Source organism: Acanthopagrus latus, chromosome 20 (genome assembly GCF_904848185.1).
Source record: "Acanthopagrus latus isolate v.2019 chromosome 20, fAcaLat1.1, whole genome shotgun sequence".
NCBI lineage: Eukaryota > Metazoa > Chordata > Actinopteri > Spariformes > Sparidae > Acanthopagrus > Acanthopagrus latus.
In genome coordinates, this window is record NC_051058.1 from 6319446 (window position 1) to 6344131 (window position 24686).

At 42.5% G+C, this 24686-nt stretch overlaps 1 long non-coding RNA gene across 1 annotated transcript in view; it reads left to right on the forward strand.

Annotated features, from left to right (window-relative positions):
- Positions 1-23572, forward strand: part of LOC119009891 — a 114073-nt gene extending 90501 nt beyond the window's left edge. Inside the window, exon 4 of the long non-coding RNA XR_005071839.1 lies at positions 22998-23572. This is a non-coding gene — a long non-coding RNA (uncharacterized LOC119009891). The remainder of the gene's footprint in view (positions 1-22997) is intronic.
- The last annotated feature ends 1114 nt before the right edge of the window (positions 23573-24686 follow it).

Sequence of the window (24686 nt, forward strand, 5' to 3'; positions counted from 1 at the left end):
TTTCTATCCACCCTCAGTGTTTGATCCTCTTCAGTACAAGTAGGCTTGAGTTTCTGCACCGTGTCTGCAGTGCCCTCTGTGTTTCCCACATCTCAACTTTACCTTGCAGCCATGTAAACATGCCTCTAATCAGGATCTGTGTGTTTGCATTGCCTGTGTGTGTGTGTGTGTGTGTGTGTGTATGTGCGCGCTCGGATAGCGTGGGCGTAAAGCGATAAGGCTAAGTGAGTGATTCCCTCCAGTAAACAGAGGAGAGCAGGAGACAGAGCAGAGGGCAGGCAACCTGCCATGGGAATCTGGATAATCCATTCTGCTCACTTTATTAACATCATTATGGAGGAAACAGAGAAGGCAGAAGGGAGGGTGGGGGGTGCAGTGGAGGAATGGAAGGAAGGAGGAATAACAAGACAGATGGGGAGGCTGTGGGTGGAAGAAAAGTGGTGAAAACAAATAAAGGTTTAGAGGTCAGAGAAAAACAGAAGCATGTAGGCTAATTTAAGATTCAGATATAATATTAATGCTTGTTCTCTGAACATTCACTACATCGCAACAGCTGTTTCACAACGCTGGAGGTGAAAGTTGCGAAATGAAATTGTCAGCTGACGTTTGCTTAGAAAGTAATAATACAAAAAATGAGAATGCCAATCTGACCTCCCTCTCATCCAGTGTGTGCTGAGATAGACTAGGCTCCTGGGACCCATCCATGGGGAAGCTGGTATGGAAGTTGGATGACTGGGTCTAATTACTGTCATGTCAAGCCAAAAGCACTGTATGATGTTTTACTGCGTGTCAGTATTAACCTAAACGATATTTACCTTTACCAAGGAGACTATGTTTTCACCCATGTCCATCTGTTTGTTGGCTGAATTTATCAGCAGGGTAACACAAAAACTACTGAACAGATAATCATGGCGACCGCTGACGTTTTGTGCAGATCTGGTGAGTACACTTTGATGCAGATCGTAGATCCTTAAAATATGGTTCAGCAGTTGTGGGTGGTTTTCAAATTATAATGATCCAGTTTGATATTGGATTAGGCTTGATTGAGTTAAAGGGGACTGACTACACCTGAATGCCTATAAAAACGTTCTCAAGATATTGTTTATGTGTTCCGGCAAGAAGAGATGGAGAAGTTTTAGGCTGGCTGGTGATTGAACTATTTTAAAGAATCTGGCCAGATCTAAACTGGCAGAAGGGTCAGGTTTGTACTGACATACACAGCACAGAGGGCTCAGGAAAATTAATGCACCTTTGCCCGGCACACATTGGCAACGTCATTTGGTGTTGGCCAATCAAAATCACGCAAAGGTAGTTAGTCGTATCAACATTATAGATTTAGCAGTTCTGATCACTTCTATATCTACTACATTTAATCTATAGTAAGATATAATGTTTGATAAAGTCATCTTATATTGTGAATGAGCTTGAGCAGAGCTTTTAATTAGCATAGAAATGAATGATTAGATCTGTCAAATAAAGGTATGAAGTAGTCATTTGTTCATGGTACAGGTACATTTTGAGATTTTGAGCTATTTGTTGTTTTGTTGCAAAACAATATAAAAACATCATGTATTTAGAGGATCAGTTGTCTGTGAAAGTTTGTTCAGAACAGGCAGCTAATGAAAACTGACTTCCATCAACGTCCACCCTTGGGGGGGGTCTCAGCTCCTCCAGAAGAAGCCGTGTGGCGGCCAGGCTGCGGTTGAACTGGCAGCTCCCGAGTGTGAATGTAACTGCCCGGACGTGAAGCCGAGCGTTTCTGAAAATGATCCTGCGTGCTGCGTCCTGCCTTGGATAAATAACAATTTTAGCACAGCCAATACTGAACGAGGGAAAAGGCTGGGCACAAGGAAAAGAATGTACGTTTGCTACATCAGCTATTTTTCTTTACTGTTTTTTAGTGGGTGAATCAAAGGCAACAACTTAATGTGTTTATAGCCCGCAGCAGCTGTGAAGCCAGAGCCCTGCAGATCACTGCTTTGGAATAGTTTTTTCATGATGTTATCAATTTTGCCCTCCAATTGTTGAGGTCTTTTTTTCTTTCTTCATCGTCACTGGCACGCAGGCGTATTTCAATGTCCCCGTTCTCTTCGCTCACATCCAAGAGAAAGTTCATTTTACAGTGTTTGTCTTGAGTTGATTTAATTAATCTGCTTATCCTCTGTTTATTGTCAATTATGTCGAACTTATTGGCTTTTTCTGGAAAATGCGGCTCAGGCGGAGCGAGCAGGCCTCGGCGTGTTGAGAGGAGCAAAGACGGCCAGGGGAACTTTCCAAATAAAAGCGGGGCCCGTGCACGAGTTTTTTCGAATTAGGAGTGTCACACAAACAACTTTTCTCATTGTGGAAAAAGTAATGAGCTCAATCCCGATTCCTCTCACATCAAGAGCCGCTCTTTTTTTTTTTTGGGTCGCGCGGGTTTTGAGGTTAGCGTCCGTTGTGATGGCTTTTATGAGCGTGGTGACACAGTGGAGACGCAAACACACACACACACACAGACGTTATGCTCTGATGTATGTGTCATTGCCTCTGCACACATACGCAAACATTTTTACGCTCGTACTAAAACGGCACACTAAAACTCTACGACACACCTACACACACCTCCAGCCAGACTGCTGGACAAGCCTCATTTAGCCTGTTGTGTAACTGTCTCTGTGTAACGAATGGCTCGTGTCCTACAGTCACGGGTCCAGCCAGACCAACAGCATTACAAGTCCCTCTACACTGACCAGACACACACACACACACACCTCAACACTACCCAGATATCCTGCTTCCAGCTCCATCTATCACCTACACGTCCACGCTATGCCTCGGTATCAGGGGCCACCTCAGTTCAGCCCGGTCCCAGACCCGAGCTCTGTTTTTGGGGCCACATCGGTGACACCCCCTCCCCTTCCCTTCTCTCAGGGTGGAACTCCCCTGTTTAAGATGCCCCATCACGTCCCCCAGCTACCGCCACCACTTTCTCATTCTGTCCACAGCTACCGGCAGCGGGAAATTATGACAAATGGCCTGTTTTTTTTACTGCTGTTTTTTCTTCCTATTTCTCAGTTTGTTCTTCGTGTAGAGAGAAAAAGAATCGTTAGAAAAAAAAATGAGTGCAAAGATTAAAACTTTCCATTTTTGGTGATGACTCAACACAGCACAGTGTTTTGTGGCTTGACCTTTTATGAGGTGTGCATGTGTGCATGCTTATAAGTGTGTACAGTATGGGTGTATAAATGGGAATATGTGTCTGGGTATAGCCTCCACACACACACACACACACACACACACACACACACACAACCATGGGTGCGTGCAGAGGACGAACAGAAGGAGGATGAGAGTCTCCGGCGGGTTTGTAAATGTTTCTGTCTCCTGGTTACTGTGACTGGAGCTGCTGTTCATTCACTTCTTTATTGTATGGTGGCCGAAATGTGACGGACCAAATGGCAGTTGGAGGAAACTGTTTGACAGTTGTGCCCGCTTGTCCTGGAAGGTGACATCAGGCGAGGCTGGCGCTGTCGGCTCGCAGCAATAAGGTCCTGGGTGTTTCTCTGGTTGTAGCACTTTTAGGTTCTCTCGTCCCCTCCCATAGCACGAAGACATGCAGGTTAGGTCATTTTGGAGACTCAGTATGTCTGTACTCGGTATAGGGTGTACCTGACCTTTGGCCAGAGTGTTTTGGAAAGTCGGACTCTGTCGGTGCCCTGTCTTTGATAAAATCAAGACAACGGCAGATGGAGAAAATCAGTGGATGATATCATGGCGGGATTAACCTGTGTTCTAATGTGAAAATTTGCTGAAGGGGGGCATTATTTACACACACACAATCCACCCTGTAGCGTTCCAACTGCTCTTCATGTGAAGAAGGCGCAGCAGGCTACGCATGCTACCCTATATATAGCACAGAAAACCAGCAGTGCTCCGACGCTGGAATAACTACTTGGTCCTAAGTGGTACTTTGATTGAACACAAAAATGCACAGAAGCATGCACAATGTATGCACCCACAATTTAAACACAATTTGAAGTAATCAAATGCTGTGAGTAAAATATATATGACTATATGTTAAAAGAAGTGTAAAATTGTTAAATAGCTCATTAATTCAACAATAATCACTGTTATAGGGTGATTGTTCAGTACCCCATGTTTCTCCCCGTCCTGCACTTCTCCAGTTGACTACAACATTTTTTTTTTTTTTTGTATCACATTCAAGTTTTTGTATCAGTATCAACTTCTACTTCGACAGGTAGGAGTCGAAGTTTGTTGCTGAGTCATTCCTGAATATCTATCTTGTATCACTTAAACACAGTCACCAGCCATAAAATAAATAAATGCATTTTTAGACATGTGTTTAGGAATTAAATGTTATTTAAATCTGGCTGTAACTGATATATGAACAAACCATCAGTATGTAATGTTAATAGGAGTAAAATTAGAAAGTTTGGTGTATGTACGGTCTACTTTACTTATTTCTGGTACACAGTCAGAGAGAAAACTCATTTTGAGGAAATTGACTTTGAAGATACTGTGTGTACTGTAACATTCCTTACATCTTTTGGCAAAACATGAATAAGGTAAACTTCTAAATAATAGATTTCACCTCAGCACTTCCATAGTTTTGTGTGTTTTGTATGTTTTTTTCTGACATTTTATGTTTATATATGCCAGTTGGACTATATAACAAAATATGTGCTCATTTGCATGTATGTCAAAAAAACAAAATTCTGAACTAAAATATACACCTAAATATGCATTTTGGTCATTTTCTTTCCACTAGTCTGAAAGAAAACCTTTTATGGAAGCAAAAAATGATATTCATCGCTTATTTCTCCTGTCTGAATATGTTGGAAAACACAAGATAAAATGTCTTTTTAAGTAAATGTCCAATAAAAAATGCATTAAAAAAATTCAATAAAATACTGTGGCAAACATGACGCATCTTGCAGCCACCCTATTGTGGGTACCATGGCACTGGCTCCAGAAGACGTGGCGTTTGGGGCCTCCTGGGTCAGATGCCCACATTGCCTGGCTGATAATCCAACCTTGGAACAAATTTGCTGACTAACGCCATCAAGCAGGTCTGTGATTTGATCTGAGCTTCCTGTTTTAGTGGATTCAGCTTTCTCCTGGCGGCGGATTACTGCAGTCAGGAGAAACGATTAGTCTTTTGATTCTGCTCCACCTCATATGCAGGATTAGTACTTCCCTGTTGCACTTTACCCTGTGATTTAGACTGTTCAACTGACATTTGCTTAGTGACCACAGTATTTTTGAAAATCTATCCACACCCTCGCGGAAATCTGAGGCTCATACCTCTTTGCGTGCAGGGTCACCGTTAACCAGTCAGATTGAACGGAGCGTCTTATCATCTGTGTGAAAACAGCCGTCTGTATCGATCACTACCGAACGGACTGACAAATATTGACCCGTAGGGACTTCCCACCAGATCCACTGATTAGCCGCAGAGAGCAAGTGTATTTGCAAAGGTAGATCACTAACGGCCACAGACCCAATGAAAACAGCAGCTGTATGTAAACAGCAGACAGACCTTGAGTTATCAGGTTTCACACCTCTGCATATTTTGGTGTGGACTCTTCACTGGTGATGTCATATGTTGCTGGGCTGCAGAACTTTTCAAAATATCCACAATGGTGCATTAAGTATATTACTTTTACATGTTTGGGGCAGACATTGTCGTGAAGTCATTGCTTTTCTCTTCCCAGAGATTTTGTTTGTGACTCAGTGCTGTGGTATCTCCTTCATTTTACAGAGATTCTGTTGCATTTTTAGCCTTTGCCTTGCCTGTTTAGGCTATCTTAACAACTTAATCTCAATACAACCTATTTCACTACTTAAAACCTCAATGCCACAGTAAACTCATCTTATTTTAGAGTTGTGATAATTCTGTATCATTTCTATAATGACTTCATGAAATATAGCATATAGCAAACACAGTCTGTTGACAGGAAATGGGGGAAAAGGTGGATGGTGCTGCTGTCGCTCACAGTTAAAAGATGTCTTGTAAGTCATCCAGAGACCTGCCTAGCAGTCGGTGGTCACAGGTTTGAAAAGTTTTTAAAGCAGCTAATCATGACCCATATTTGTGTTTCTCGTTACGCAGCACCTCTAGTGGCTGTAGTAATTATTACAACAGCAAAGGAGGAAAACAGGCAAAATAATATCAACTGCGACAAAGTCTGTACAGGGAGGAGGTACAGGGCAGATGGCTGGGTTAAACAAATACAGGAGACCGGTGCTTGCCTAATGCAAGTGACTTTGAATGATACATAGATATGTTTGTATCTCATGCTACAGAAGTTGTGGTTATTTTAAGCCACATTATTAAGTATTTTCTATGCCTAAATCTTGGAGATTTTGGTGGAAGGTCCGGTACGCCTGTTGCTGTTTAACTGTAAAGGTCATATTGTTTTGGTTGTCATTGACAATCGGCCTGTTCAGTCATTTTGGTATGAGGAAGTGTTTATTCCTTGTTGTTTGTCCTTGTTATGGCAATAACCTAGCTTAGCATAATTTTGTTCTGTCTGATATTTTTTAAAACAGCATTAGCCAACTAGCCAAGGAAGCTAAGCTAAGAAAACTGTATATAAAAACTGAGTGATGACTGGGAGAAACAGCAGCTTGCAGGAGAAGACACACTGCTGCCACAAACTGAACTGTGTGTCTTGGGTCAGCCTAATTAAGCTGGTTTAATAAGGAAATAATAAACGGGACATAAAGATGTAGTGTTAGTACATTGAGCAGCAACAGTCTACTTTTAATTTCCTCTCCCCACATATCACAAACAACAACAACCCTTGCCCTATGGCGAGAGGGACACACCACTTAATTGTGCTCTCTGGTGGGGAGCCTTTTAAATCACAATGATACGATGGTCAGGGATTAGTAGCTGATGGCTGTCAGCCATTGCTGATGGATGGTGGCATCATTCATCAGTCCAGCCCTAGTAAATGATATGAAAGGGTCCATTTAGCCCAAATAATGATCTTTTCCTAAACTTTACATAGTAGTTTTATTGCCTGAACACAACCAAACGGGACCAATGACTGAACAAAACCCTAAAGATAATAAGTCAACAATATGACAGTTCCACACCAAATATGAATCCTGGTCCCCTGAGTTCACAGTGTCCTGTGTTACCTATGTAACTGCCACAACCTGCTCACTATCCACTCACTTTCTGGTTAAATTAAGTATGATATTGCTCTTACAACAGCAACGTGGGGGTATCAGATAAACCAAACCTGGTCTTAGAAGAATAAAGCTGGAATTCAACAACTGATTTGTTTCGCTTGGTAATAAAGTGGGAACATGAAATGGAAATGTGCAAGTTGAAAGAAAAACCCTTTCCTCTGGGCTTTACTGATTAAAATTAGTAGTACTGAAAACTGTACGTGTCCACAAAGTAATGACCCACCACGTTGTGGGAAGCCAGAAGTTAATGTTTATTCCTCGGGGGCATTATGGCTCTAACGCAGACTCCGCGATGGGAGGTGCCATCACCCGCAGACCCTCCCTCCAGCAGCCAGGCCAGCTTTCTAGGCACTCGGCCCGAGCAGCAGAGGGAAGACGGGGAGAGTTACATCAGGTTTTTGGTGTGTTACCGAATGTCAGTGACTCAGTCCAATTTTTAAAAGAGCCTCTAATTAAAAAGTTTAATAGACGATTAAACCACATCATCCAGTCTGTGTGTTTCTTATTTCAGACTCATTCCTGCAGAACAATCAGAACAGCAGGTCCCAGGCCTGTGGTTTTACACACACAGTTACACACACTCTCCCACACAAAACCACACAGAATCACTTTTTTCCTCCCTTCATTTCTTTCATTCCCCATGCCTGTCCTTCATGTTTGTTCTTCTCCCTCCGCTGGGTCTGATGATGTCTCTGGTAGGCAGCACATGTGCAGGATTATCAGTCGCTTGTAGTGGAGGAGATAGTGTTTCTCTTGCTAATTTTCCGGTGTTTTACCGTCTTGCATCATGCAACGGTCTGTCTCAGGTCTGGGTCACGCTCAGGTGTTGGGTTACTCCTTTCTGAGGAACTGCAGCCGGAAGGACTCCCGGGTTAAACCAATAATCTCGGCCCCTGTTCTGCAACACTTGCACTGAAATGTTCTGTCTCGTCTCAAATTCAAAGTCGACAGATCTTCAGGTCACCTGGGGGAGATGGTGCTGCAGTGTTCGTGGATTTGAAGGAGCATCGTGTAGAAATAAAAAAAAAACAACTGATAAATCATTGATAATAATGATAATGCATTACAGTATCAGTGGATAAGGCTCAAGATCCAGTTTTATTGATCAAACTGCAAAACAGGCCAGCGTTGACAGGATGTAAACAGTGATCCTGTTAACTGGTATGACACCTGAATTCCTCGGACTCCCTCACAGTTCTCTGTATGCGACATGAGCCGAAAACAAACAAGATCTGCAACGTGAGACGAGAAGTGACGATCCTGGGTCGGCTGCCAAAAGCTGACACAGTAGACGGATGAGTCTGGTGTGTGCGTAGGTTGATTTTTTTTCTTGCAAACACACACTGCAAAATGCACAAATGCACAAATGCACACCCTGTCCCAGGGCATGCAGAGACACACACATACACCCCTCATACCAGAGCAGTGACCCCGTTTGTAATAAAGAAGAAACAGGGATTTCTCTCTAATTACCTTCAAAGTTAAGGGGCTTAGCTGAATGCCAACATGCCCCCGTCACTAATACAGTTCTGACTCTGTGCGGACTGTACCATGTCTCTGCGGCTGTAACCTGGACCGGGAGGAGCTAATTAGCACAGGAGATAAAGATCAGGAACAGGGTTATTGAAAGAGGAACATGTAACATCCTCCTCCGACTGGTTTTCAGTCGTTTCCACCATTGGCCCTCCTGACCACATTATTCTGGTCTCGGGGCCAGTCAAAATCAACAATGCATTTTCTTCAGGAAAATAGCTAACAGGAACAATATTCCAACGCTGAGCCTGTTGCTAACTTCCAGTTTTTCATATCCGTCCTCTCATCTAATGTTATTTATCTCCCTGTTGATTTTTAAGTCTTCCCCTCCTCTTGACTGATTCCCAAACCGCAATGTTTTAACTTCCAAATCCAGCCAACCACAGTCGTTTTGGCCCTTGGCTTTTTCTCATTGGATAATCAGATATACAGTAAGGGAGCTGGCGTCAGTGTTTGAGGGAAATGACCTCCCCTGCACCACAGTCATGTCATCATGACAACAGAGATACGGTGGGATCTTACTGTTGTGAAACCGCGCTCGATATGCAAATGCTAAATAAGCATGCATCAGTCAGCGTCTTGATTTCCCAGTCTCTGTCCACACCACAAAGTCAGCTCTGGATATTCTGCAGTGCCCTCAGTAAACTGTCTCTTTATTTTATCCTTAAAGAGTTCTCCCAAAAATGTACATTTGGTCAAATTCAATTCAAATTTGGCCATTCCATGCCCGTGGAATGTCGGCTTGAGTTTCAAAGTCAAAGAAAAAAAGAATGGCACTCAAGGCCCAACAGTCCCCTTTAATTCACTTAAGCCAAATCCAATACCCAAAAAACAACACATACTCAACTAAATTAACTAAATATTTTAATCAATATCCATGCATTATTGAGTAAATCATTGTTGAAAAATCAAGGAAAATGATGACGCCCATCCTCTGGCCAAGTTTCCTGGAAATCTGTTGAGTAGTTTTTGTGAGATCCTGCTGACAGACTAACTGACCAACCAAAGAACATACACGGGCAAAGACATAACGTAATTGGCGGGGGTTACAACATGTATTAAAATGGTTACGAACAGCTCGTCCAGCATAATCCAAGCCTCCAGAAGCCCACTTGAAAAGACAATATTTACACCCTGAATACACTGTCAAGCTTGTGCACCCACTTCAGACGTATGTGCTCAGCCGACTGCTACAGCGAAGACAGAATTCTCTTGTGTGGACAAGTTAACAAACATGCTATGTGCAGGTTACATTTTCAAAAATAAAGGTACCTTAATTTCTTTGTTGGATTTGGCCACCAAGAGCACTTGGTTACATTTAGGAAACCCTCACTAATTGATCTCGTGGCTAGGCGGGTTTTTCACACACTCTTTTTTAAACTTAACCTGTAAATGGTATATGCAAAATTTAAATAATACGCATGTGAGTAAAAGTTGTCATACTTTAAATGTTGTGTGGTTCAGTACACAGAAACATCCAATGAAAAGCTGCGTGTGTCTATGAGTTTATGTTCCTCGCAGGGGTTAAAACACATTGTTTACAGAGAGAATGAAAGTGGAGAGGTCACAGAAGGGCACGAATGGAAAAAGACATAAACAAGCACGCGACATCATTTAAGGGTATAATGTTTCAGATGGCGAGACAACAGCAACAAAGACATGTGGGGTAAATATCTCAAGGGAGTGGACGAGGTTCAGTGGATGCTGTTTGGGATCACAGTTCACCAGGACCCTCCACAGTGTATGTGTGTGTGTGTGTGTGTGTGCATATGAGGGAGTATTTCTGTGCATGTAAGTGCTTGTCGAGAGGAGCGTTAATGTAAGACTTGACCCCGGGATTTTGACCTCTACCTCCGAGGTTACTCGGAGGTCATCCAGCTGTGGTCAAGAGTGATGGGAGCTTTCTGGCGGGGGGATGAAGAGTCGGGCCAGCGCTTATTGTTATTCCAACTTTTCAACTGAAGGCTTGGTGAAGTACTGCTGCATGTTCGCCCGGTTCCCATGAGGACGTGTTTACAAGTTACACATTTTGGTTACAGCGAGCCCTGCCCACACGTCGGCATTGCAACACATCTTAAAATGACATGTTTGTCTAAGCAGAAACAGCACAGATGTAACTGATAACATTAACGATGACTAGTTTCATGGAAGTCTCCCAGTGAGCGGGCGAGCATGCGTAATGTCAGAAACTGTTACACCTGACCGGAATGCAGCCATTACTCATGCTATCAGTCACACCTGGGCTGTTCCTGCCATGACAAGTCAAAATGTCCTCTGCTGGAAAGGTCAGCTGCTGCCACTGCAGTGTGTACAAACGAGCGCGAGCTTAAAGAGGCTAATCATTTTCTGTCTCCTCTCATTATAAAAAGAAAAAAAAGCAGGGGAATGACATCATTAGTTAATGTTTGTTGTATCTGTATCCTAGCTCTCCACACACAGGTTTCTACGCGGGGTTAATGATCTGACTGCTCTGCCTACGTGACTCACTTCCAGTCTGTGTCGAAGTTGGGATGTCACGGGCCGTTAGCTTACCCGCTAACTGAAATAGGGGCTTTTCAGTGTTTCGCATTGCGTCTTTCCAAATGACACATATTTGTGAAATGAGGACAATCTCTGAAATGCACATGTCATGTTCTGTGTTATGAAGCATGAGAAATGCTGGAAGTCGTTTGTCATTGTGAACTCAGCAAGCACTGATCTGGTGCTCCGCAGGTCAGGAGATGTTTTGATATGCGGTTAAAACTGGGCTGAATTCCCTTGAAAAGTAAACAACTTGTAAAAGGTTTGGATGTGCATGCAACATGAACAGTTATTTAACAACACTTTTGCCTGTTCTTGCAGGGCCGTAGTATGCACACGCCAGCTAGCAGCTATGTATGCTAAAATCTTCTCCAATCGTGTGAGTCACCTGAAAAGTGTTTCTTTAAGGCTATGGAATCTTAATCCGTGCATGTGCTTCGTCAACGGCGATAACCGTTCTGACCCAAGTAAAAGCATCATCTCAACACATGTAAAACCATAGAAGGTTTGCACCTAAAGGTGCAGTATGTAGGAATTGGCCACCTATTTATTCATACAGCATATCACTGCTTAGTGTTACCTAGTTAGCTTGGTTAGCTGAGCAGCTAGTGGTCTGGACTGGTAGCTTGGAGCACCAGGGGAGTGTTGGTGTTTACACCACTAGCACAGGAATGTTAGACTAGAATGGACTCAGCTAGCTGGTTAGCAAGCAAACTTAAGGAAATATCTCTATACAATTCACATATGTCATAACGTCAAAACTGTGATGATTTTTGTTCCTTTTTAAAATGTTTTATAAAATTCTTACGTATAGCACCTTAAAGTTGAGCCAGTGGGCCAAAATTGGCCCTCCATAATGTTTAATTTGACCTGCCAGATGTTTTGGTAAAAAAAAAAGTAAATAAGAATGAAAATAATGTTATGAATTACTTTCTGCTGTTGTTTTCTGCTAGGTAAATATGCCCTTCAGATATGAAGGATTCAAAATAATAATTAATTTTGCTCCAATCCTGAGAGTGACACGTGAAAGAAGTCATTAAATTCACGGAACCTGGGCGCCTACTACAGAAAGTGAAATAAGAGTAAGGCATTCTGATCTGTTCTTAAATAGTAAGCCAGTGATAGTGTGTGTAAATGTGAAAGTTGCCGGAGCTCTGAACATAATGCTGTAAACTGCTGTGTTTTAAGCACAAGGAGTTAATATATGTATTTGTATGCATGTATGTGCTTTTGAGAGAAATTGTATGCCGACTTTAGTTTCAAAATGTCATCCTCATATGACTAAGTTTTTTTTTTTTTTGTTTTACAGTAACTGTAACAGATAAACACACTTTTCTCAAGAAGTTCACATCCTGACCACATTTCCCCATCCACAGACCTCCTGGCTTTCCAGCGCATCAGACTGTTTCTTGTTTAATCTGAGATGCTTGTTTTCCTTCTCCTAACACAGCTTTATCCATTTGTAATGGAGCATGCGTCACTTGAAAAAGTGCCATCGGTGCCTCGATGTTAGAGTGTAACCTGATCTGCTTCTGCTCTGAGGTGAATTAACAGCGTTAAAATGTCTCATTTATTTGTCCCCTGTAGCCCGTCGGTCTGGAGCTCACCACAGGTATGTAATGCGCCGTCTAAACGAGTCGAGGTAGTCTATTCCGCGATCAGCCTATCTGTTGCTGCAGAGCTTATCTGTGATGATTGTCAGTGTCAGTGTCATCAGATGTCACACAGATATGCAGGACGAGGAAATAGAACCACTGTAAACACATAGTCAGTGTGTGCACGGCTGTCAACAGCTTTCCTAATGAAATACTTAACCTGTCAACAGCTGTCTCGCCTCACCTCACCTAGACTGCAGTGTAAGGAAACTTCGGGGCCATCGCTGGCCGATGGAAAAATGGTGTGGTTAATTTTGTAGTGTGAACAAACTCCTTGAATGACAGGCGAAAGAAAGGGAAAACAACTTAACGGGGGGGGCAGTTACTTTTCGACAGCTTATCTTCTTGTTACTGTTGCTGCACCTGTTTAGCTTACAAATGTGTATTTACAATGATAGTGGTGTGTGCCCAGCTCAGTTCCATGCTACTCAATAGACTAGTAATCTGGGGGTTTTAAACAGGTCTAGCAAATGGCTGATTAAAGGAGCCAGACTGATTGGATCAATGTGACTTATGGGCTGAACACACGGCCTGCGAATGGCGGAATGTCCTCCTGTTTATATCGAGTTAGAGCAGACAGGCTGTCGTTGTGAGAAGTGCGGCTAACATGCGCCTCAAACAAGGCTGCAGCGGTGTGTCACCTGGAGATTCCGAGTCTTCCTGCCACACGTGCACAGTTCTCGGCAAAAATAGACAAAAGCGGACCTGTTGACAGTTGTATCACTGGCGTCTGTAGAAAATGTCGCAGACATGATGGAAATAAACACAAAAGTTGAAGGACAGATTTTTTTTCTCCTTCTTGTGCACTCCCTTTTTCTTTCTCTCCCTCCATTTTTGGGGATAAAGGACAAACACGTCATCATATTTATTGATGATTACAAAAGCAAACTCCTTGTAAAAAGATAAGGCTGGCAGGAGCCGCGCTGCTATGTGGACACACACAAGAGTGAGCAGCAGCTCAGCAACTCAGCAACAAGCCATCACCGACGACTGAAACAGGCAGCGTGCTCCACAGGTGAGAGGACCCTACCTGCCACAGCGCTCCATGCCACTTCCCACAGTTCTAAGCAGTGATGTGAACAGCTATGTGTGTGTGTGTGTGGCCCATTAGCTTTTCTCAGCTGCGCTCCCCTCCAAATGCTTCTGAACATTTCCTCTTTGTTCACGGCCGACACGTTTCCACCCCAATTACTCTGCCCTGCTTAACACCACACAGCGAAAAAAAAAACAAAAAAAAACAAACCCGGCGTTGCCTTTCGTTCTCACGCCAGCATCGCCCTTCACCCCCGACCCGCACGTAAACACATGTTTACCTCCTTACCTCAAAATGCTTATCAGCCCTTTTTGAAACTCTCAGACTATGATATCATCAGCGAGCATCCGAACAGGAAACGGTTACATCAGGGTCATCGGAACAGAAACCATAAAAAAAATAAAATAAAAGCCTGCAGAGCAACAAAGCCCGGTGAATAATCACAGACTTATTTTTAAGATGAACGGCCGATGACATCACCTAACCCGGTCGGTCAACCCTCACGCTGGGCTCGTAGTGGTGGTGAGGATGAGCTACACGAGGCAGCAAGGGACGTATGAGTCAGCAGGCCTTTTATGAGCAGATGTAGGAAACTGATAAATGTGTCAACAGCGGATCGGGTTTGTTTTGTAGATGATATCAGTATTGTAAAAAAAAAAAAGTCAAAAATACATCATTTGAAACACTTTTTCCAAAAGCATCACGTACTCCAGTCAACCGGCTTCCGCTTGAACCCTGACACTGACATATAAGCACTGACACTTTACAAAGTCTGTGCTCGGAGAGAATCAGGGGGAGGGGGGAAATTAGTGAGGAAGATGAAACTGTGCATAAATGATTTGAAATAAGGATGCTTGATGTTGGATTTTATTTTTTATTTTTTTTTTTTTTTGCCAACGTCTGTTATTTTGAGGCTTGATTTGGCCAATTGCAATGCAGATTTCTGAGCGTCTTGCAGGAAAAAAAAAAAAATAGATACCTCCCGAAATGGAGTTATGTTCTGACCATTCTCAACACGGCCCACTGCAATATAGAGATGTACAGTGCTTTTCAAAATGTGCAACATTTCCTGAGCAATACATGAAAACTGTTTGGTCCAAGTTCTGTGTCATATGCGAATAATAAAAGCATCATCTTATCGGCCGGTCGTGGTCTTTTCAGGGTGATGTCAATGCTTCATTTTAAAGCCTTTATCATCCAGTACTGATAACATGACTTTATTATCCTGCATCTCCAGTAGCAAAGGGGAAATAATCCCAAGAACATAAACATTTTTAGAAACCCTGAGATAGAGACACATGGGAAAAATCAACCTTATGTTCTATCTGATTGTTTAAGTTGGATCAGCTCTATTTATCTATAGCCGATCCACCCGGCTGTCTGCACCCATGTGACTGTTTAAAAAACTGTGCAATGCTTTAACGGAGGGATGTATGTGTGTGCACAACACATCCGTCTGTCTGCCATTTACCACACACACACACCAATGAATCTCCATCACGCACTGCATCCCCTGTGTACACCGTCCCAATGCCTGACTGCGACCTGACAATAGCTCTGGGTGGAGGAGCAGGCGGGACACCACTTCCACGGAAAAGAGCTCGGGAAGAGGAATGTTTGTTTTAGCAGCTACAGTTGGTGAACGTTAAATCTCTAAATAATTGCCTTTACCAAACGTGAGCCGTGGTTACTGTTCAGCCACCCTTCACCCTGATGCTTTTCTGTCCTCCTTACAATGAGACACTTAAAACACTCTCCGTTTTAGTTAGTAAACGTTTAGTTAGACGAGGATGCCAGGAGCTTGGCGATCTCTTCCCTGTGCACTTTCAGTGTGTGCCACCATTTCCCAGTAGCAACTGAGCTGTTGGGTGTGGTGCCAAGGCTGCGTTTTTCCCATGCATCGTAAACTGCCCTCGGCTCATGACAGTGGCCGTAGGGTGCCCTGTAAAGAGACCGGGGGATGCGAGCTGTGTGCCAGAGCGTGAGGGGATGTGGCACACGGTATGATGGGCTATTAAACACACATTGCCCTGTTTACTTTACGTGCACAGAATGTGTTTGGGCGCACCGAAAGGGTGTGTTTTGTGCCGTGCAGTATCCCCTCACCGTACGAGATGAGGGGCTCAGCACCTACTGGGTGTTTTCTCTCTTTTACTTGGCTTCATATCTCCATTTCTTTTGGCACAAGTGTGTGTGTGTGTGTGTGTGTGTGTGTGTGTGTGTGTGTGTGTGTGTTTGTGATAATGAGAGATGAAAGCAACCGAGCAGCTAATCTTAGAGGGATGCAATCGGACACACACACGCGCACACACCCTCGGCGAGAATATCAGGAGGCTTCCCACGTAAAGAGAGATAGCAAGAAGCGGCGCCACTTACACAAGTTCACAAGTGTGTGCACACAACACACACAGGTGAGCCAGTCAGGTCAATGCTCTCGAATCATCTCTTTACTGCTGCTGCTGCTGGTTAGCTACTTGCCAGCTGGCCTCAGAAAATCGGCCTCCTCCTCAGGGCAGGCACCCGACGGATTTGTCAGCGCCTGAATCACGAATTAGCGCATCTGATCAAATATTGAAAGTAAAGCAAAGCGCCCATGTAAGGATTTAATCAGAGAATGTATACTGTCCATTCAGGCGGCCACTCTCCACCGGCGCGAAATAAAGACGGCAAACACTGTGAAATTATACAGAGCCTTGTTTATGTTGGCACCACGCGGCACTGTTTGCATAAATTGTAGGGAAGCATGTAATAATAACTCGAGGTCATGCGAAGCAGGTCCGATAACAGCTTGTTTGTAATCAGTGGACGTATAGTAACGTCGTCATACGATGGAAAAACAGATTTGGATAAATGCAACTTCATGGATGCTTTGTTTCAAAGCAGCTAACTGTACCTGATTGTCTATACATTTATCTACGCTAGATGATTTTGAACTGTGCTGTGGGAGAGTTGCAAAAAAAAAATAAACAAAATAAACACAATCCACAAAAGACACATTAGCTGTCTTACATGGAAACGATCATTGGAGCTATTCAGATGGTGCCCTCGGGTTTAAGTTCATATTCAACCACACTGCAACTCATGATATAGATCCAAAGCCAGTTCGGTGCCAAGGTTAGAAGTTGTGCGCTCTCCCTGTATCAAATCAGACATAAAGATGTGGAGGTCAGGTAGGGCAATAGATTCATATGTTTATAGCTTTCTTCCATGCAAGGAGGCCTGTGTTTGAGTCCCATTAACATTTGAGTCTAATTAACATGATGGACCAACTTTCCGCGGCCATTTTCTATTCTATCAATTTTTGGATCATGCATTTCCAAGCACCCACCTTCATCGCAGGTACTGGAAAAAATAAAAAAAAAATAGATACGCTGGCATAGCGTTTATATTTAGCCAGACATTCACAGGAAGAAGAGAATATGTGTTGTTAGAAGTTGTTCTTCTTGGAAAGGCTGCAGCATTAGTTCCGTGAATATATGGCAGCATGTTGTATCTCACGATGAGTACTGCCGCACATCCCTGCTCGCTTGTGTCATAAAATAAAAGATTACATTTATGTTATGTGATTTCCAATATTGGCTACTGTATCCTATAGCTGATTTATTGGCTGGTGTGAAAGGCTTTTTCCAATCTCAATCACAGAGAACTTTCATGGCGTGTAATCATCCAGATCTCCTCTGTATAAATCTGTCCCCAGGCTCCGTCTGAGCCAGACTTTTGATTGTATTTTTGGCTGGATGCTGTCCTGACTCCCGTCTGTACAGAACATACTTACATCTGAAGACCGGTGCAGACATACAGGACAAAGACAAAGCACTTCTCGTCAAAAGATCAATCAAGATCAATGTTTATGCAATTTAACACTATGACTTTACCAGACATATTGGAGATAATTACGAGACATCACTCGAGAAGCGGCAGTTAGGGGATTTAAAACATTTGTATAGTAAATATCAGGTATGCTGGTATCGACACCAAATTGGGTTAAATGTTGGAGGGGCAGAGAATATAATGATAATCACATCATGTTGTGGGGAGATTCTCTGCACGCTCCAACCAAGTTGAGGCTGTTTTGCAGTAATCGCTGTAATGGCCTGCAGGCGCAGGGAAGGGATCCAGTGTTTCCGCGGGTAACGTTTTGCTGCCACAAGCAAACTAACAATCACAAAAGAAAACAAAGCATCTCGTGATAAATCATCATACGCATTTGTTACTCTACCCACAAGCCCTGATTCAGTGATGAATGTGATCTCCTACGACAGATTTCCAGATTTTCTTTTAACTGGTCCACGAGGGAGGATGGTGACTTCACATGCATGAAAATCGTTTTAGCTTTTTTGTTCCCATGCAAGGCATCATCCAATGGGCGTTTGTCACAGCAGACATAGAAGCAAAAACACTGATATTCATTAACGACGTCTCCATTCTCAAGCAAAATAAAGCAATGAGGGAAATGAAGCCAGCGTGCACAATACGAGGAACCTGGAACTTAAGCTGCTAAATGGAATTCAGCCATCATTAATCAGACCGTGACATGTCAGAATGGTCTTTCCTGAGAAAGGATCTGTCGGTGAGAGTTTCACCTGGCCAGTAACAACCTGCTGAATCATGCTGGCAAAAAATACACTTGGCCTTTGAGTCACATACTGGCCTTTCATCACTCCCAATGTTTCCCATTCTCCCCTGATGGTTAAACCTCTCAGTGGATTGGTAGGTTGGTCTGTCAGTCCGCTCATCCGTCCAACACTTTGATTCGGAGAAAGATGTCTTGGCAACTTTATACTGCCACAAAATGTGCTATGAGCATTTGGGCTGTTGACACCCTTAATTTCTTCAGTAAATTTACCAGTGACAATGTTGGACACTAAATTAAGACAGTGAGTCTGAACTTAAGACTCAAACTTAACAAGAAGAATTACATGATATTTGCTGTTTACATTCATGCTCTGAACATGTTATACCCCTATCAGTTCAGTCATGCATGACCTTTTTGCTCTAATGCCACCATCAATGCAAACCGTAGTTGTGTAATAACCATTGTGGCCCCTAAGGGCCACATTAAACCTTTTTTGTTGACTGACAGGCCACATTAATTTCAGTCATGATCAATGATGACACCTGTGACATTTGGTTATCCGAGTAGCAGTTTTTACAGGAACAAAACAAAAGTCCTTGTTTCCTTCTGTGAAACATTGCAGCAGACACTGACAGTCATCCAAGGTCACACCAGGAAGGAAATAGGCACATCCCTTTATGTTGACACCATTTGGCCCAATTTTTTGGCATTTCAAAATATGATTAACAGCTATGTATGTAACCTTTTGGATTTTACACTCAGTGCAGTCCTGTCAACACTGACTGTGAAATTACCAATGTCAAGACATGCTGTATGGTTTGGACATCAAGGAATGAGATCAGATATGGTTGAGAAAATCAGGAAAGTGTATTCGTCAGCAAAAGCGAGTTTATTTTGTGCCACCATCATCATTTTACGGTAATTAATCTTCCATAGCCACAAATAGCTACTAACCTCATCCACATGCATCCTGCCAACAGTGCTGCTTATACCGTTTCCGTCCACAGGGGCCGCCAGAATCAACAACAAATGAAAGATCTTTGCACCAGCTTTAATGTAGCCTGTAAATTCATTTTTTCACAACACTGCTTATACTCAGCCCGTGTAGAGGACGAAGAAGCGTTCTGCCAAGGATGTCCTAAAAAATACAATATTCATAAAGTTGCTGTAAATCAATTGTACAGCGAGGAATGCAAAAATAAACATGTCAGATTCTCGTGCATGTTTTAGCAGTCATTTGTGAACTTGTCTGACTTAGCAGATGTATACTGTTAGTGTAAACCTGCCATTTGGCACCTAGTTCATGCCTCTATTTCAATTGTGTTTGGCTTTTATTCCTTGTGTCTTTCCCAGTTTGTACTTTGCCCTTTTGATTTGTACTTTGCTTTTCTTGGTTTGTACTTACTTTAGGCTTTTGTGTTTCTTCTCCGTATTTTGATTTTTTTCCCACTTTCTGGTTTATTATCAAAAGCTCGCTTTTTTTTTTTTTTTCTTAAACCTGCCTGCGTCCTGAGTGTGTTACATTTGGGGCCTGACTATTTTGCTACACATCACACAAGGCCATGTTATCAGAAAATCAAAAACAGAGCTTTATGTAATGAAAAAGGATTATATGAATTTGTTTCCATGTTGAAGTTAAAACTACGGTTGCAAGATTTATCCCAGATGGTAGGACATGAATCCAAAAAATAACTTAATGTCATACTTTGAGGTATGATACGAGACACATGACACACACGTGTGTGTGTGTGTGTGTGTTGGGATCATCAGTATGTTCAAAATGGCCTTCTTTTCAGACACAGATGCGAATAAGAGAGCAGCAGCACAAATGGCATAAATATTTAGTTGAAGTGATTGTGGTGGTGGAACAGATGACAGGGTGGCATCATGCATTGAATGCAACTTCACCAGCTGTTTGCGTATGTGATGGCCTACTGGTTTCTTTTTCGTCAGTAGTTAACAAGCATGGTGGATGATAGAGGGGAGAGAGTGAGCTATGCCTGTCTAATGACCACATAGGTTATAGCCAACAAGCTGGCACAAACCTGCATGCTGTAATATCTGTAGCCAGTAACCCACTGGCACTACTAAGCCACTGTCGTCATTCTCTTTATAAAGTATAGAGGCTGTTGCAGCGCAGCGGACAAACACACTGACCACGTTGAGCTGTCTGTCACGTTAACGAGCCAGTAAAATCCCACCCTGGCTGTTGCGGGGGCGGGACCCTGGGTAGGGGGTTGTTGCCCTGTTAAACTTAATGAGAGCTCATATCTTTTACTGGCAAATTTTCACCTGCATGACATGGGGCTTGAACAGCGGAGTGTGTCTCCGTTCCAAATGCTGCTGCTACTGCATTTCATTAATGAATGGATGACGCAAGTGTGTTGTGTATGGTGTACGAAGGTGTGAACGGTCAGTTGTTTTCATAATTCCTTGGTCCCCATGGTGTCACTACTTCTGTGCAATGATGCAAGCTACCTCTTTTATAACTGAGGTGGGAAAAAACACATTTTACTCAGGGCTGAGATGAAAAACTACATAAAGCCCAAATGCTAAACACATGTCAGAAAGCCCTGTTTAGTGTCAGCTTTACACTGTTAATGTTGACTGATTTGTGTCCAAAGCTTATGCTACAGTAAAACGTGTGAAAACATATTGAGCTCTGGACTCAAAAGATTATAAACATCAGACAGCTTTTCATATGTATAGCACTTCAATACTAGAGCCAATGTGATATATTAATCTCAATAAAATAATCACTGTCATGTTCTTTTCCCTAATAACTTTGCATCTTTATCCACATAGCTATTTCTTTTATTTAAAGGCTATTTAATTAGTGAGAAATGGCGGGTTGTTGGAGGCAGCTGCTAAATCATAGTGTCATCATTAATATTTACTGTTTTTCACTATCATAGGTTTCACTGGCTGTAGAGACTTGCTGCTGTTAGCAAGAAGCTTGGTTAGCTGTGAAGCTAGGTGGGTTCAACAGGTCCCAGCTCAACTGTGCTCCCAGTGAACATGGCTGGACAGCAACCTGGGACAGAACCATGCATTGGAGACTGACAGATCCCAGTTTGAAGGCAGGGGTTACAGTACAGAGGCGATTTACTGGGGTTCAAACAAGGACTATGACTCCTTGGATGACAAGAATATCTACATATACATAATGTAAACTCTGTTGTTTCTTCATATTCTCTTGATAAGTTTAGTTCATCATATAATGTTCTAAACTAAAATTCTGGCCATATTTTACCTATTGCCCTTTTACAGTGTCAAAGTTTTGTAATGTTTGAGTGCAAGAAGGTGACAAAATGTGGGTTTTTTTAAAACTGTGTCCCATTGGCACACATTCCATTTATACCCAAAAAAAGTACTGATCCCACACAGCAAACTATATCTGAAATCAATTAATAAATCAGTGTGATAAGTCAAGGTACTTATCGTACCCAAAGATAATACCTATGTGTTTAACTGAGGCAGGACACAGAGTGTTAGATTGTGAGAGAATATCCTTGGTTGAGCTGAAGTTCAGTGAGTTTTCTGCCCTTGAAGCACTTGAAGCACAATTTAAAATCCCCAAATTTAAAAACAGAGAAGTGAGCAAAAAACTGAAAGTCTGGGCAAAGACCCCCTTTCCAAAAGTGTGAGCAAATGTGATTTCTCATTAATACTGAGCCTTGTAAACATCGTATCACAGTGATGCTACAATTGACACACCCCCTTAATTAACTAATGACTTCTCAATTCCCCACCAGAGCATCAACCGCGTTTGTGTTGGCCAGCTGTTGCACAAAGGTGAACTCTGGCATGAGCATTTCCCCAGAGCTGAGAAGAGATTGCAGTGAAAGAGAAAACACATGCTCGGATTTGGCTTTTGTAAGGAGTCCCCGGTACAGAAGTGTAATTAGGCTAATTCATCTTTCGATTTTCTGAATTCATGCTTTCTGATAGCACTCCACGTTGCCCTGCTACCTGTGTATCCGGCTAATCGTGTGCTCCGTCATAATCTATGGAAAAGTATTTAACAGATCATCAGAAACCGATTTTCCACCCGACATCAGTGTGTGTGCTTCGTAGCAGCTCAGCTGAGGTTTCTGCGCCTTTTATGTATCCGTGTGGACCAGATTTGATACCATATCATTTTGCTGTTGAACGAGGGACAAGACAAATAGCTGTCATCTTTACAGGATAGACGATGAAATGTGTGGTTTGGCTGGCCATGGCGGTTACTGTGACAACCAGGAAATGTTTTCATCAAAGACAGCATTGTGGTTTTTTCATCTCTTTCTTTAATTGTTGCCACAGAGTTTGTGTACTTGTGTTGTGTGGCCGCCTGCCCGTGTCTGGGTGTGATGCGTGTTCATGCTATCCAACCCCGTGTCTTCGTAAGCAGGGCGCCACACTGACCAAACAAACCTGTCGAGGGAGACGTGTGACGGTACGTCCCCTTGTAAACCTGATCCTCTGTTTGCAGGAGAAGCCAAACAGGCTGTGTTCACCATCCACTCTGATGTTATCTGAGAGAATCTGATCTGATCCTGCGGTGTAGGGGGGAATGCTGCTCGGCCTGACTGAGGTATCCCAACCACACACAGCGAGGACTCCACGTCTGACACACAAGAAGGACGATGCCAGCTACAGTATATTATTTTCTTTATTCTGTCATCTTTGCGAAATGAAGGGGAACATAAAGGATTGAGGGCCGAGATGTGGAAATGAGATTCACTGCTTGAGATCTGCTGGAAATGAGGGGAAAAATACATTTGGGCTGACACGATCACAGCTCACCAAGATCAGTCAAAACTTTCACTGAGACCATCCATTCATTATGAATTGAAGTGACCTATATTCACTGTGAATATCTGTTTTTATTTTTGACAGGGTGTCTCTGTATTTAAAGGCATTTTTGCTTCAAATTTGAGAAAAAAAAGACTCTTATGTTCTGATGCTGATGTTGTTTCTCAGTCTGAGGTCAGTTTAAATGGAAACCTTTTTCAATATGTAGGCCTGTGATGGCATTAGCATCGCTTTTCAATATATTAACTAGATGTAACAGAGGTTGAGTCAGGCTGATTCATGCATTGACCTCTCTAGAAAAGCCATATTTACAGGCAGAAATCAAAATCTAATCCAAATATTACAGAAATGTTAACTGAAAATTCCAATCAATGTTCATTTACATGTATTCATCTTGTGAAAAAGTGAGGCATTGGGCACATCAAGATAAACATCTGGTGGCACTTTTTTCTGTTGGGTGCCATTTAACCATTGCAGAAGAGGAGGGCACAACAAGATGACTCGATAAGAAACAGCACCAGTCAAACCTCAAACAGTAGGATATAGATAATCTGATGGAAGTATGGCATTATTCTTTAGCTTGTGTATTAATGTAAGGAACGTTGCAGTCTTCTTACCACTCTATAAATGTGGTATCATTTATTAGATTCCAATTCCCTGAGACTAAAAATATTGGACAAAATGTGAGATTGTTCCTTAATTTAGTCTGTAATGGAGATGTGACAAAAATGGTGCCGGGCTGGCTCCCTGGTTTCATTTTTGAGCCTGGTGACGGACACAATTGCATTGTTAAAACAGTGGTTACAAGGAACTAATCATTTAGTAGGTAGAATCTTGAGGTCATGTTCAACACAGCTTATTTGATGACTATATTTTCAACATGAACTTCCTTGGACATTTAATTCCAAAAGTATTCATTCATTAATTGTTAAATTGAATCATATAATAAAAATAATCAGTTAGTTAAAAGTCCTTGTCCAAAGTTAGTTTGCAGGTTTGGGGTTGCTTTTCAGAATGTCTTGTTATAAACGATTAAGAAACAATTGGTTAAAAAAAGAAAAAAACATGAATCACCTGTGTGTAGGTTGTTGTATAGTGCTTTGAACTAAGAAAGAAAAAAATAGGAAAAATAGGAGGTTACCAACAGCAAACCACAGCATGTTTGGAGGATCAGGCAGCACACTGGATGAAGGTACCAATGGTTTGTTTATTTAAAGCTGTCGGTTATGAAGCGTGACCAAACAGACTCTTAACCACATTCCGTTCTTTCTCTCTCTCTCTCTCTCTCTCTCTCTCTCTCTCTCTCTCTCTCTCTCTCTCTCTCTCTCTCTCTCTCTCTCTGCTCACACTGGGTTGGTATGTCTCT